Genomic DNA, 11,139 nt, shown 5'->3' on the forward strand with positions numbered 1-11,139 from the left:
TCCTTGGGCACAAACTCGCATTGTGACCATCAGCGTGAGCCCCATGTCGAAGTAAGGCCCTTAAGGGCCTGGAACAAGAGCCTGAATATTGGTCTTGCCAAGCCTCTATGCTCCCAATCCTCACCAGAGTTCTAGTTTTCCTTTCACTCATACCCCAGGCTATGATCTGGAGTCCCTCCCCTGGAGGAACACCTGAGCCAGACAACAGGACTCCACCCTTCCCACAAAATGACTCCAAAATCTTGGGAGCTGGCCCCACTCCTCAGAGAGGGAGACTCTTCCATAGACCCTGAGGCCACCCCTATATTCCACGGCTATGAGGGACACAACATCCAGAGACAAAACCTTGTGTGACTGCCTCCCATTCGCCCTTCTTTCATAAACTGAGGATATCCCCCCACCATCTGTGGATCCGTCCTGCCATACCCTCAGTGCCACACCTAAGGAGAGTTTGTGTTTTCAAACATCTATGCCCACAACTAGAACTACACACCCTCCAGGCTAGGGCCTTTGGAGACAAACCAAAGGACTGTGACTGTCCTCTCCAAGAAAACTGTGCCCAATCCATTGGCCACAACCCTATAGATTAGGAGAAACCTCCAAGGCCTCCAAGGCCATACCAACAGCGTAGGCTGCCCTGGACTAAGAGGGGCATTCTGACACCAGCTGAGCAACTATCTCTACTTAGACACCCAGACAGTGTCCCCAGAGACAGAAGATTGAAATGGACAGGCACCTAGGCCCTAATCTGAACCCTAGCTTTGGTTTCCAGGTATTCCTCTTCAGAGGACTGATTTCAAAGACCAGCATATGGGGCTTTTCTGAGGCACCAAACAGAGCCTCTCTCATCTCCACATGGGGAGATTTTTAATTGGAGCCATATCAAACTCTTCGGTTAGGCAAATTCTTCAAGGACCCTGAGCCACCAGCCCCTTTCAAGGTCTCCATGGACACAAACCCACATTACGACCCATCCTCAGGAGAGTCCATTTCAACTCAGCCCCCTGGGTAGCTCGACCCAGAGCCAGTAGTTCAAGCATGTATTGTCTCAAAGAGCTAATGGGAATGCGAGGTATGCTGTACAGGCATCCATCCTTCAAACCCTGCTCTCCAGTCCTTCCATATGGGACGTCCTGGAGCCATTCAACAGGACTCGACTGGACTGCAGATGGAAACCTTGTGGTTTGGAGCAATGCACAAACTAGCATATGTGCTGGTGTCTAAAGTGCTGTGCAGGATTCTCCAAATCTGAGGGTATGGCACAGGTCGAAGAGCACGGAATTCTTCTGGGGAGAGGACATGTTCTGTCGTGTGGCTCAGGACGACATGATGTGTTATAAATTGGTATTCTAGAACAGGCCCCTGAGCACAGATGCCTGAAAACCTAATGTGGTTCCATTGAAGGCCTAGGGGCATTTCAGGTTCAATCTCATAACTCACAATTATTGATTTGGCTATCTCCCTGGATGTAGGTTATCAGGGTGTTTCAGACTGCGCATTTGCACCCAGAGGGGGTGGCAATATTGGGGTGTGCTCATGGGCCACACAGGTTTCTCCTAATCTGGAAGGTTTTGGCAACTCTGATATGCACCGTGTCTTTGGGGTTGGCATCCAGAGTTCTGTGGTGTGGCTCCAGAGATCCCATTCTGGAGGGCATATGAACCATGGTTTTGGGAGAGAAGTCTGGAAACAGAAATTCGGTGGTGATGTGATCGCAGGCCCAGTGCATAGACCTTGAGGGCAGCTTGTCAGGAAATTTAATTAGGTTGACCGGAGGGCAGTAGCCCAGGCTTTTCTCTCTGGATTGTGCATCCTGGATGGCCTCAGAATGAAGGTGTGGTCTCATGGGTCCATGGGAGACTTTTCCTCTCTATGGATTTTGGCGGCTCTCCATAGTTTGGAGGGTATTTCGGGGAACAGAAGAGTGTTGTTATCTATCTTAGGGGTGCCCCAAAATAGGGATTCCAGACACGGGCTCTAATTCTGGGCGTCTGGGACATCCCACCAATGGTTAGGATTTGGGCCTAGGGGCATATGAGGCCTGCAATGCAGGATCATGGTAGTGCAACTGAGAGGGATTGTTTGAAAGCATGCTTAGACTGAGGGCCACAAAGCCTGTTTGCTTCCAGGACAGCCTTCAGCAGTGGGCGTGGCCTCATTGTTCTTGTAACTGGCTCCCCCTTTGAGGGTTGGACAACTATCACAACAGCCAAACGTCCTGCATGAGGAAGGAAGAGTTCTCTATTGTGCTTAAGCTTCCCCCATTGGCAGGGATTCCAGCAATGGTTTGGGGACAGGTGCCTGATTACCATGGATGGGTAGAGATGACGTACTTGGGCCATGGCAATCCCAAATGCTAGATGTGGGGCCCACTCTCTGGCGACTAACACTAGGTCGGGGTTCAGGCTCTGTCAGACACATCACTAGTGACCAGGGTGACCTATAAAACGGGGTTGAATCCTGAGCAGATTGATTCTCAGGTGGGTTTTCTGGCCAGACTCACCAGGCACTTCTTTTTATAATGAAGGCAGAATGCTGTGTTGTAGCTCCATAATTCCCTATCAAGAGGGCTTGGGGACCAGTCAGGTGAGGATGAAGTTGTAAACAGAAGCTGCGGTGCAATTCAGTGCTAAGCGGAATGCAGTTCTTATGTGCAGCCGATTATTTGAGATATCCAGCACCAGAAAAAGGATGGATGTTAGATATTTGCTCACACGGGAGTTTGTGTCTATGATGACTGTGAAATGGAGGGGTGGCATCAAGAGGCCATGGAGGGGTTTTCACGTTGAGGCTTAGGAGCTGCTCCAAACAGCAAGGTTTTGTTCTACTGGACAGTTGGAGTCTGGTTTATTTGCTACAGGGTCCCCCATGTGGAAAGTTTGGGTAGCAGAGCTCTACCGCATGGATGCCTGGAAAGCTCAACTCCATTGACCATTGCAGCTGAGGAATATGGCAGGTTCATTCTCTTGTCTCTGGAGCGAAGTACCAAGTCCTTGAGTTGACATGGGATCTCTTGTAGATGGGCCACAATGCTGGTTTGTTACCAGGGAGATCTTAGAATTTGCTGGTGGCTAAGGTGCTGTTCAGGATTTTACTACCCTGGGCATTGGCACAGATGGAAGGGCACAGTATCCATCTGGGGACAGGAGATGTTCTGTTGCGTGGCCCAGGGAACACATGTTGTATCATAAGTTCGCATTCCAGAACAATCCTCTGAAGAAAGATGTCTGAAAACTAAATCTAGGTTTCCAATGACGTACCAGAGCCATATTAGGTTCACTAATCTGACTCAGGACCATGAATTTGGCTGTCTGCCTGGATGTAGGTGTTCAGGAGGTTTCAGACTGCATATTTGTGCTCAGAGTGACCACCAATATTGGGGTAAGCTCAGGGGCCTTGCAGGTTTCTCCTAATCTAGAAGGTTTGGAAACTGTGACAGGCACAGTTTCCTTGGGGATGGCAGGGACTGTGCTGTCGTCTGGATCTAGCGACTCTATCCTGGAGGGCATGTGTGCCATGGTTTTGGTAGAGAATTCTGCAAACACAAATTTGGATTGGGGTGAGCTGCAAGGTGATCGCAGGCCCAATGCATAGACCTGGAGGGCAGCTCGTTTGGAACTGTAATTAGGGTGACTGGAAGGCAGTAGCAGAGGCTTTTCTCTCTGGATTGTGTGTCCAGGATGGCCTCGGAATACAGGTGTGTTCTGATGGTTCCATGGGAGACTGCTCCTCTCTATGGATCCTGGTGGCTCACAATAGTTTGGTGGATTCTTCAGGAAGGGAAGAGTGCTGTTTTCCATCTTAAGGGTGCCCCAAAACAGGGATTACAGAGACTGGCTCTGTTTCTGGGCATTTGTAAAATCCCACTAAGTTTTAGGATTTGTGCCTAGAGGTGTACCAGGCCTGCAATGCAGGATCATGGTGGTGCAACTGAGAGAGATTATTTGAAAGCATGCTCAGGCTGAGGGTCACAATGCCTGTTTGTGCCCAGGGCGGCCCTCAAGAGTTGCCATTGTCTCATTGATGCTGTAACTGGTTCCCCCTTTGAGGGTTGGACATCCATCCCAACCCTGGTTGGGATGCCATGGGGAAAGTGGAGTTCTCTATTGTGCTTTATTGCCATGGGGAAAGTGGAGTTCTCTATTGTGCTTCAGGTTCCCCATTTTCAGGGATTCTCGCCAAGGTCTGGGGACAGGTGCCTGAATACCAAGGATGGGTAGAGATGACGTACTTTGGCCATAGCAATCTCAAATGCTAGGTATGGGGTCTGCTCTCTGGTGGCTGAAACTTGGTCGAGGCTCAGGCTCTGTTAGACACAGCAGAAGTGGCCATGGCAGCCTGTATATCAGGGTTGACTCAAGGGCCGAGCAGATTGATCCTAATGTGGAGTTTCTGGGAAGACTCACCAGGTCTTTCTTCATTCGATGGGGAAGGCAGAATGCTGTGTTGTGGCTCCAAATTTCCCTATCAAGAGGGCTTGGGGACCAGTCGGTTGAGAATGGAATTATAAACACAAGCTACGGTTCAATTCAGTGCAAAGCGGAAGCCACTTCCAATGTGCAGCGGTTTATTCGAGACATCCAGCACCAGAATAAGGGTGGATGTCGAATATTTGCTCACACTGGAGTTTGTGTCTATGATGACTGACCAATGGAGGGCTGGCGTCAAGAAGCCATGGAAGAGTTCACATGCTGAGGACTGTGAACTGCTCCGAACAGTAAGGTTTCATTCTATTGGGCAGGTGAAGTCTGGTTTGTCTGCTCTAGGCTCCCCCATGTGGAAAATTTGTTAAGCAGAGCTCTTAGGCATGGATGCCTGGAAAGCACACCTCCATTGACTATTTTAGTTGAGGAACATGGCAGATTTGTTCTGGTGGCTCCGGGGCAAAGTACCAAGGCCTTTACACATGGAGGACCATGGAGCAAACAAACCAGACTCCACGTGTCCAGTAGAAGGAAACCATGCGGTTTGGAGCATCTCACAATCCTCAGCGTGGGAAATTCTCCATGGCCTCTTGACGCCACCCCTCCATTTGTCAATCATCATAGACACAAACTCCAGTATGAGTAAACACCTGACATCGGCCCTTACTCAGGTGCTGGATATCTCAAATCAGCCATTGCACATTAGAAATGCCTTCTGCTTGGCAATGAATTGAACCGTAGCTGTGTTTACAATTCCATCCTCACCCTACTGGTTCCCAAGCTCTCTTGATAGGGAAATCTAGAGTCACAACGCAGCATTCCACCTTCCCCATAGAAAGAAGAAGTGCCTGGTGAGACTGCATAAATGTCCATATGAGGATCAATCTGCTTTGCCTTCAATGGGACCCCCAATTATAGGCTACCCTGGCCACTAGTGCAGTGTATGACAGAGCCTGACCCCAACCTCGTGCCAGCCACCCAGAGAGCAGGGCCCATATCCAGCATCTGAGAATGGCCCTAGCCCAAGTCCGTCATCTCTATCCAACCTTGGTATTCGGGCATCTGTCCCCAGACCTTTGCTAGAATCTATGCCAGTGGGGAAATCTGAAGCACAATAGAAAACTCCTATTTTCCCATGGCAGGAAACCTGGCCATTGGGCAGGTGTCCAACCCTCAGAATGGGGACCAGCTACATGGACAATGAGACCACCCCCTCTCCTGAGGGGCGCCGTGGGCATTAGCAGGCATTGTGACCCTCAGCCTGAGCATGCTTTCAAATAAGCTGTCTCCATTGTACCACCAGAATCCTGCTTTGCAGGCCTGGTACGCCCCTAGCCACAAATCCTAACCCTTGGTGGGAATTTCCAAGCGCCCAGACATAGTGACTGTCTCTAGAATTTCTGTTTTGGGTCACCCCTAAGATGGAAAACACACTCTTCCCTTCCTCGGAGAAGCCACCAAGCTATTGGGAGCCGCCAGGATCCTTAGAGAGGAAAAATCTCCGATGGACCCATGAGACCACACATGCATTCTGAGGCCATCCTGGATACACAATCCAGATAGAAAAGCCTATGTTTCCACCTTCGAGTCACCTGTATTACAGATCCTGATGAGCTGACCTCCAGGTCTGCATTGGGCCTGCGATCACCTCACCACTAAACCTAAACCCACTTTGTGTTTGCAGACTTCTCTTCCAAAACAATGGCTACATGTTCTCCAGGATGGGGTCTCTGGAGCCACACCATAGGACTGTGCCTGCCTTCACAAAGGAAACTGTGCCCGCCTTCCCAAAGGAAACTGTGCCCGACACAGTTGCCCAAACCCTCCAGTTTAGGAGAAACCTGCAAGGCCTCTGACCCCACCCCAATTTTTTTAGGCCACTCTGGATGCAAATGCGCAGTCTGAAACACCCTGATCACCTCTGTCCAGGCAGACACCCACATCAATGATCCTGAGTCAGAACATTGAACCTGACTGGCCCCTAGGACCTCATTGTAATTTTAGATTAGGTTTTCAGGCGTCTGTCATCAGAGGCATGTTCTGGAATACCAACTTATGATACAATATGTGATCCCTCAGCCACAAAATAGAAGATCTCCTGTCCTCAGAAGGATACCGTGCCCTTCTACCTGTGTCAAACCTTCAACATGGGAGAATCCTGCATGGCCCCTTAGCCACCAGCTCATTGTAAGATCTCCCTGGTAACAAACCAGCATTGTGATCCATCTGCAAGAGATTCCATGTCAACTCAAGACCTTGGTTCGTCGCCTCAGAGTCACCAGAATGAACCTGCCATGTTCCTCAGCTGCATAGATCAATGGAGCTGTGCTTTCAAGGCATCCATGCAGGAGAGTTTGCTACCCAAATTTTCCACATAGGGGACCATGGAGCAAACAAACCAGATACCACGTATCCAGTAGAAGGAATCATTGCTGTTTGGAGCATCTCAAAAGTCTTCACGTGGGAAATCCTCCATGGCCTCTTGACTGAACCCTTCCATTTGTCACACATCATAGACACAAACTCCAGTGTGAGCAAATATCTGACATCCACCCTTACTTAGGTGCTGGATATCTTGAATCAGCCGCTGCGCATTGAAACTGGCTTCCCCTTGGCACTGAATTTGACCTTAGCTTGTGTTAATATTCCATCTTTTCTCTACTTAATAGGGAAAAACCCTCTTGATAGAAAATACTGGAGCCACAACGCAGCATTCTGCCTACCCCATAGAAAGAAGTGCCTGGTGAGTCTGCCTAGAAACGCCACATGAGGATCAATCTACTCGGCCCTAGAAGCAACCCCAATTTATAAGCTGCCAAGACCAGTAGTGCTGTGTCTCACAGAGCCTATGCCCCGACCTCATGTCAGCCACCCAGATCGTGGGACCCATATCCAGCATGTGAGACTGGCCATGGCCCAAATCCATAATCTCTACCCATCCTTGTTATTCAGACAACTGTCCCCAGACCTTGTTGAATCCCTGCCATTGGGGAAACCTGAAGCACAATAGAGAACTCCTATTTCCCCATGGCAGGAAACCTGGCTTTTCGGTTAGATGTCCAACCCTCAGAGTGGGAGCCAGCTTGATGGCCATGAGACCACACCCACTCATGAGGTCATCCCTGGAAAGAGAGACGCATTGTGACCCTCAGCCTGAGCATGCTTTCAAAGAAGCTCTCTCTGTTGCACCACCAGTATCTCACATTGCAGATCTGGTACACCCTTTGGCCCAAATCCTATCCCTTGTTGGAATTTTCCACGCACCACCCAGAGCCCGTCTCTGGAATCCCTGCTCTTGTGTACCCCTAATATGGAAAACAATACTCTTTCCTTCCCTGAAAAAGCCACCAAACTATTGGGAACCGCCAGGATCCTTGAGAGGAAAAATCTCCCGGTGATCCATGAGACCACACCTGCATTCCGAGGCCATCATGGACACAAAATCCAGATACAAAAGTGTGTGATAACCACTTTCGAGTCACCGGATTTACAGTTCCTGCTGAGCTGCCCTCCAGGTCTATGCATTGGGCCTACGATCACCTCGCCACTAACCCTGACCCAAGTTAGTGTTTGCAGACTTCTCTCCCAAAACAATGGCTCACATGCTCTCCAGGATGGGGTCTCTGGAGTCACACCACAGGACTGTGCCTGCCATCCCCAAGGAAACTGTGCCCAACACAGTTTCCCAAACCCTCCAGATTAGGAGAAACCTTCAAGGCCCCTGAGCCTACCCCAATGTTTTTAGGCCGCTCTGGATGCAAATGTGCAGTCTGAAACACCCTGATCACCTCCGTCCAAGCAGACACCCACATCAATGTTCCTGACTCAGAAGAATGAACCTGACAGGCCCCTAATACCTCATTGGATTCCTAGATTAGGTTTTAAGGCATTTGTCCTCAGAGTTCTGTTCTGGAATACCAAATTATGATACAACATGTGGTCCCTGAGCCCACAACAGAACATCTCCTGTCCCCAGAAGGAAACTGTGCTCTTTGACCTGTGCCAAACACTCAGTGTAGGAGAATCCTGCATGGCACCTTAGCCATCAGCACATTCTAAAATCTCCCTGGTAACAAACCAGCACTGTGACCCCTCTGCAAGAGATTCCATGTCAATTCAAGCCTTGGTACTTCTCGGCAGTGCCACCAGAAGAGACCTGCCATGTTCCTTAGCTGCAATGGTCAATGGTAATGTTCTTCCCAGGAATCCATGCAGGAGTGCTCTACTACCCAAATTTTCCACATGGGGGACACTGGAGCAAACAAACCAGACTCCCCATGTCCAGTAGAAGGAAACCTTGCTGTTTGGAACTTGTCACAAGTCTCAGCGTGGGAAATCCTCAGGGCCTCTTAACACCACCCCTCCTGTTCTCAGTCATCATAGACCTAAACTCCAGTGTGAGCAACCATCTGTTATCCACCCTTAATCAGGTGCTGGATATCTCCAATAAGCCAATGCTCATTGGTACTGCCTTCGCTTGGCACTGAATTTAACCGTAACTTGGTTTTACAATTCCATCCCCATCCTACGGGTCTCCAAGCCCACTTGATAGGGAATTATTGAGCCACAGTGCAGCATTCTGCCTTACCCATAGAAAGAAGAATGCCTGGTGAGACTGCCCAGAAACCTGACATGAGGATCAATCTGCTCAGCCCTCGAGGGAATCCCAATTAATAGACTTCCCTGGCCACTAGTGCTGTGTCTGAAAGAGCCTGAGCCCCAACCTCGTGTCAGCCACCTAGAGAGAGGGACCCATATCCAACATATGAGACCGGCTTTGGCACAAGTCTGTCATCTGTACCCATCTTTGGTATTTAGACATCTGTCCCCGCTGAAATCCATGCCAATGGGGAAACCTGAAACACAATAGAAAACACCTATTTCCCCGGCAGGAAACCTGGCTGTTGGGATGGGTGTCCAAACCTCAGAGTGGGAGCCAGCTGCATGGCCAATGAGTCCACGACCACTGCTGAGGTCCTCCCTGGGCACAAACAGGTATTCAGACCCTCAGACTGAGCCTACTTTCAAACAAGCCCTCTCTGTTGCACCACCAGGATCTCGCACTGCAAGCCTGGTATGCCCCTAGGCCCAAATCCTAACCCTTGGTTTCATTTTCCAGGTGCACAGACCCAGAGCCCGTCTCTGGAATTCCTGTTTTGGGCATCCCCTATAATGGAAAACAATACTCTTCCCTTCGCCAAAAAAGCCACACAACTATTGGGATATGGCAAGATCCTTAGAGCGGAAACATCTTCCATGAACCCATGAGAACACACCTGCATTCCGAGGCCATCCAGGACACACATTCCAGATATAAAACCCTATGCTACCATGTTCGAGCCAACCTAATTACAGTTCCTGACGAGGTGCCCTCTATGTCTATGCCTTAGGCCTGCGATCACCTAGCCACTAATCCTAATCCAAATTTGTGTTTTCAGACTTCTCTCCCAAAAGTATGGCTCACATGTCCTCCAAGATGGCGTCTCTGGAGCCACACCACAGACTGTGCCTGCAATACCCAATGAAACTCTGCCCATTACAGTTGCCCAAGCCCTCCTGATTAGGAGAAACCTGCCAGGACCCTGTGTCCACCTCAATAGTGGAGGCCGCTCTGGACGCAAATGTGTGGTCTGAATCATCCTGATCACCTATATCCAGGCAGACACTCACGTCAATTGTCCTGAGTCAGAAGATTGAAACTGACATGCCCCTAGGACCTCATTGGAATCCTAGGTTAGGTTTTCAGGCATCTGTCCTCAGAGGCCAGTTCTGGAATACCAACTTATGATACAACATGTAGTCCCTGAGCCACACAACAGAACATCTCCTTTCCCAAAAGGAACCATGCTCTTCTTCCTGTGTCAAACCCTCAGGGTAGTTGAATCCTGCATGGCAGCTTAGCCACCAGCACATTCTAAGATCTCCCTGGTAACAAACTAGCATTGAGACCCATCAGCAAGAGATTCCATGTGTACTCAAGGCCCTGATACTTCGCCCCATAGCCACCAGAACAAACCTCCCTTGTTCCTCAGCTGCAATTGTAATTGGTGGTGTGCTTTCCACACATCTTTGGGGAGGACTCTGATACCGAACTTTCCACATGGGGGACACTGGATCACACAAAGCGGACTCCACCTGTTCAGTAGAAGAAAACCCTGCTGTTTGGAGCATCTCACAAGTCCCAGCGAGGGAAATCCTCCATGGCCTATTGACGTCACCCCTCCATTTCTCAGTCATCACAGACACAAACTCCAGTGTGAGCAAAAGTCTGACATCGCCCTTTCTCAGGTGCTCGATATTTCAAATCAACCACTGCACACTGGAACTGCCTTCCACTTGGCACTGAATTGAACCATGGCTTGTGTTTACAATTCCATCCTCACCCTCCTGTTCCCAAGCCCTCTTAATAGGGTATTCTCCAGCCACATCACAGCATTCTGCCATCCCCATAGAAAGAAGAAGTTCCTGGTGAATCTGTCATGAAACCCCACTTTAGGATCAATCTGCTCGGCCATAGAGGGAACCCTGATTTATAGGCTGCTTTGGCCAGTAGTGCTTTGTCTGACAGAGCCTGAGCCCCGACCTACTGCCCTCCATCCAGAGAGTGGGGCCCATATCCAGTATGTGAGACATGTCATGGCTCAAGTCCTTCATTTCTACCCATTCCTGTTATTCAGGTATCTGTCCCCAGTCCTTTCCTGGAATCCCTGCCAAT

Source organism: Neovison vison, unplaced genomic scaffold (assembly GCF_020171115.1).
Source record: "Neovison vison isolate M4711 unplaced genomic scaffold, ASM_NN_V1 Scaffold_094, whole genome shotgun sequence".
NCBI lineage: Eukaryota > Metazoa > Chordata > Mammalia > Carnivora > Mustelidae > Neogale > Neogale vison.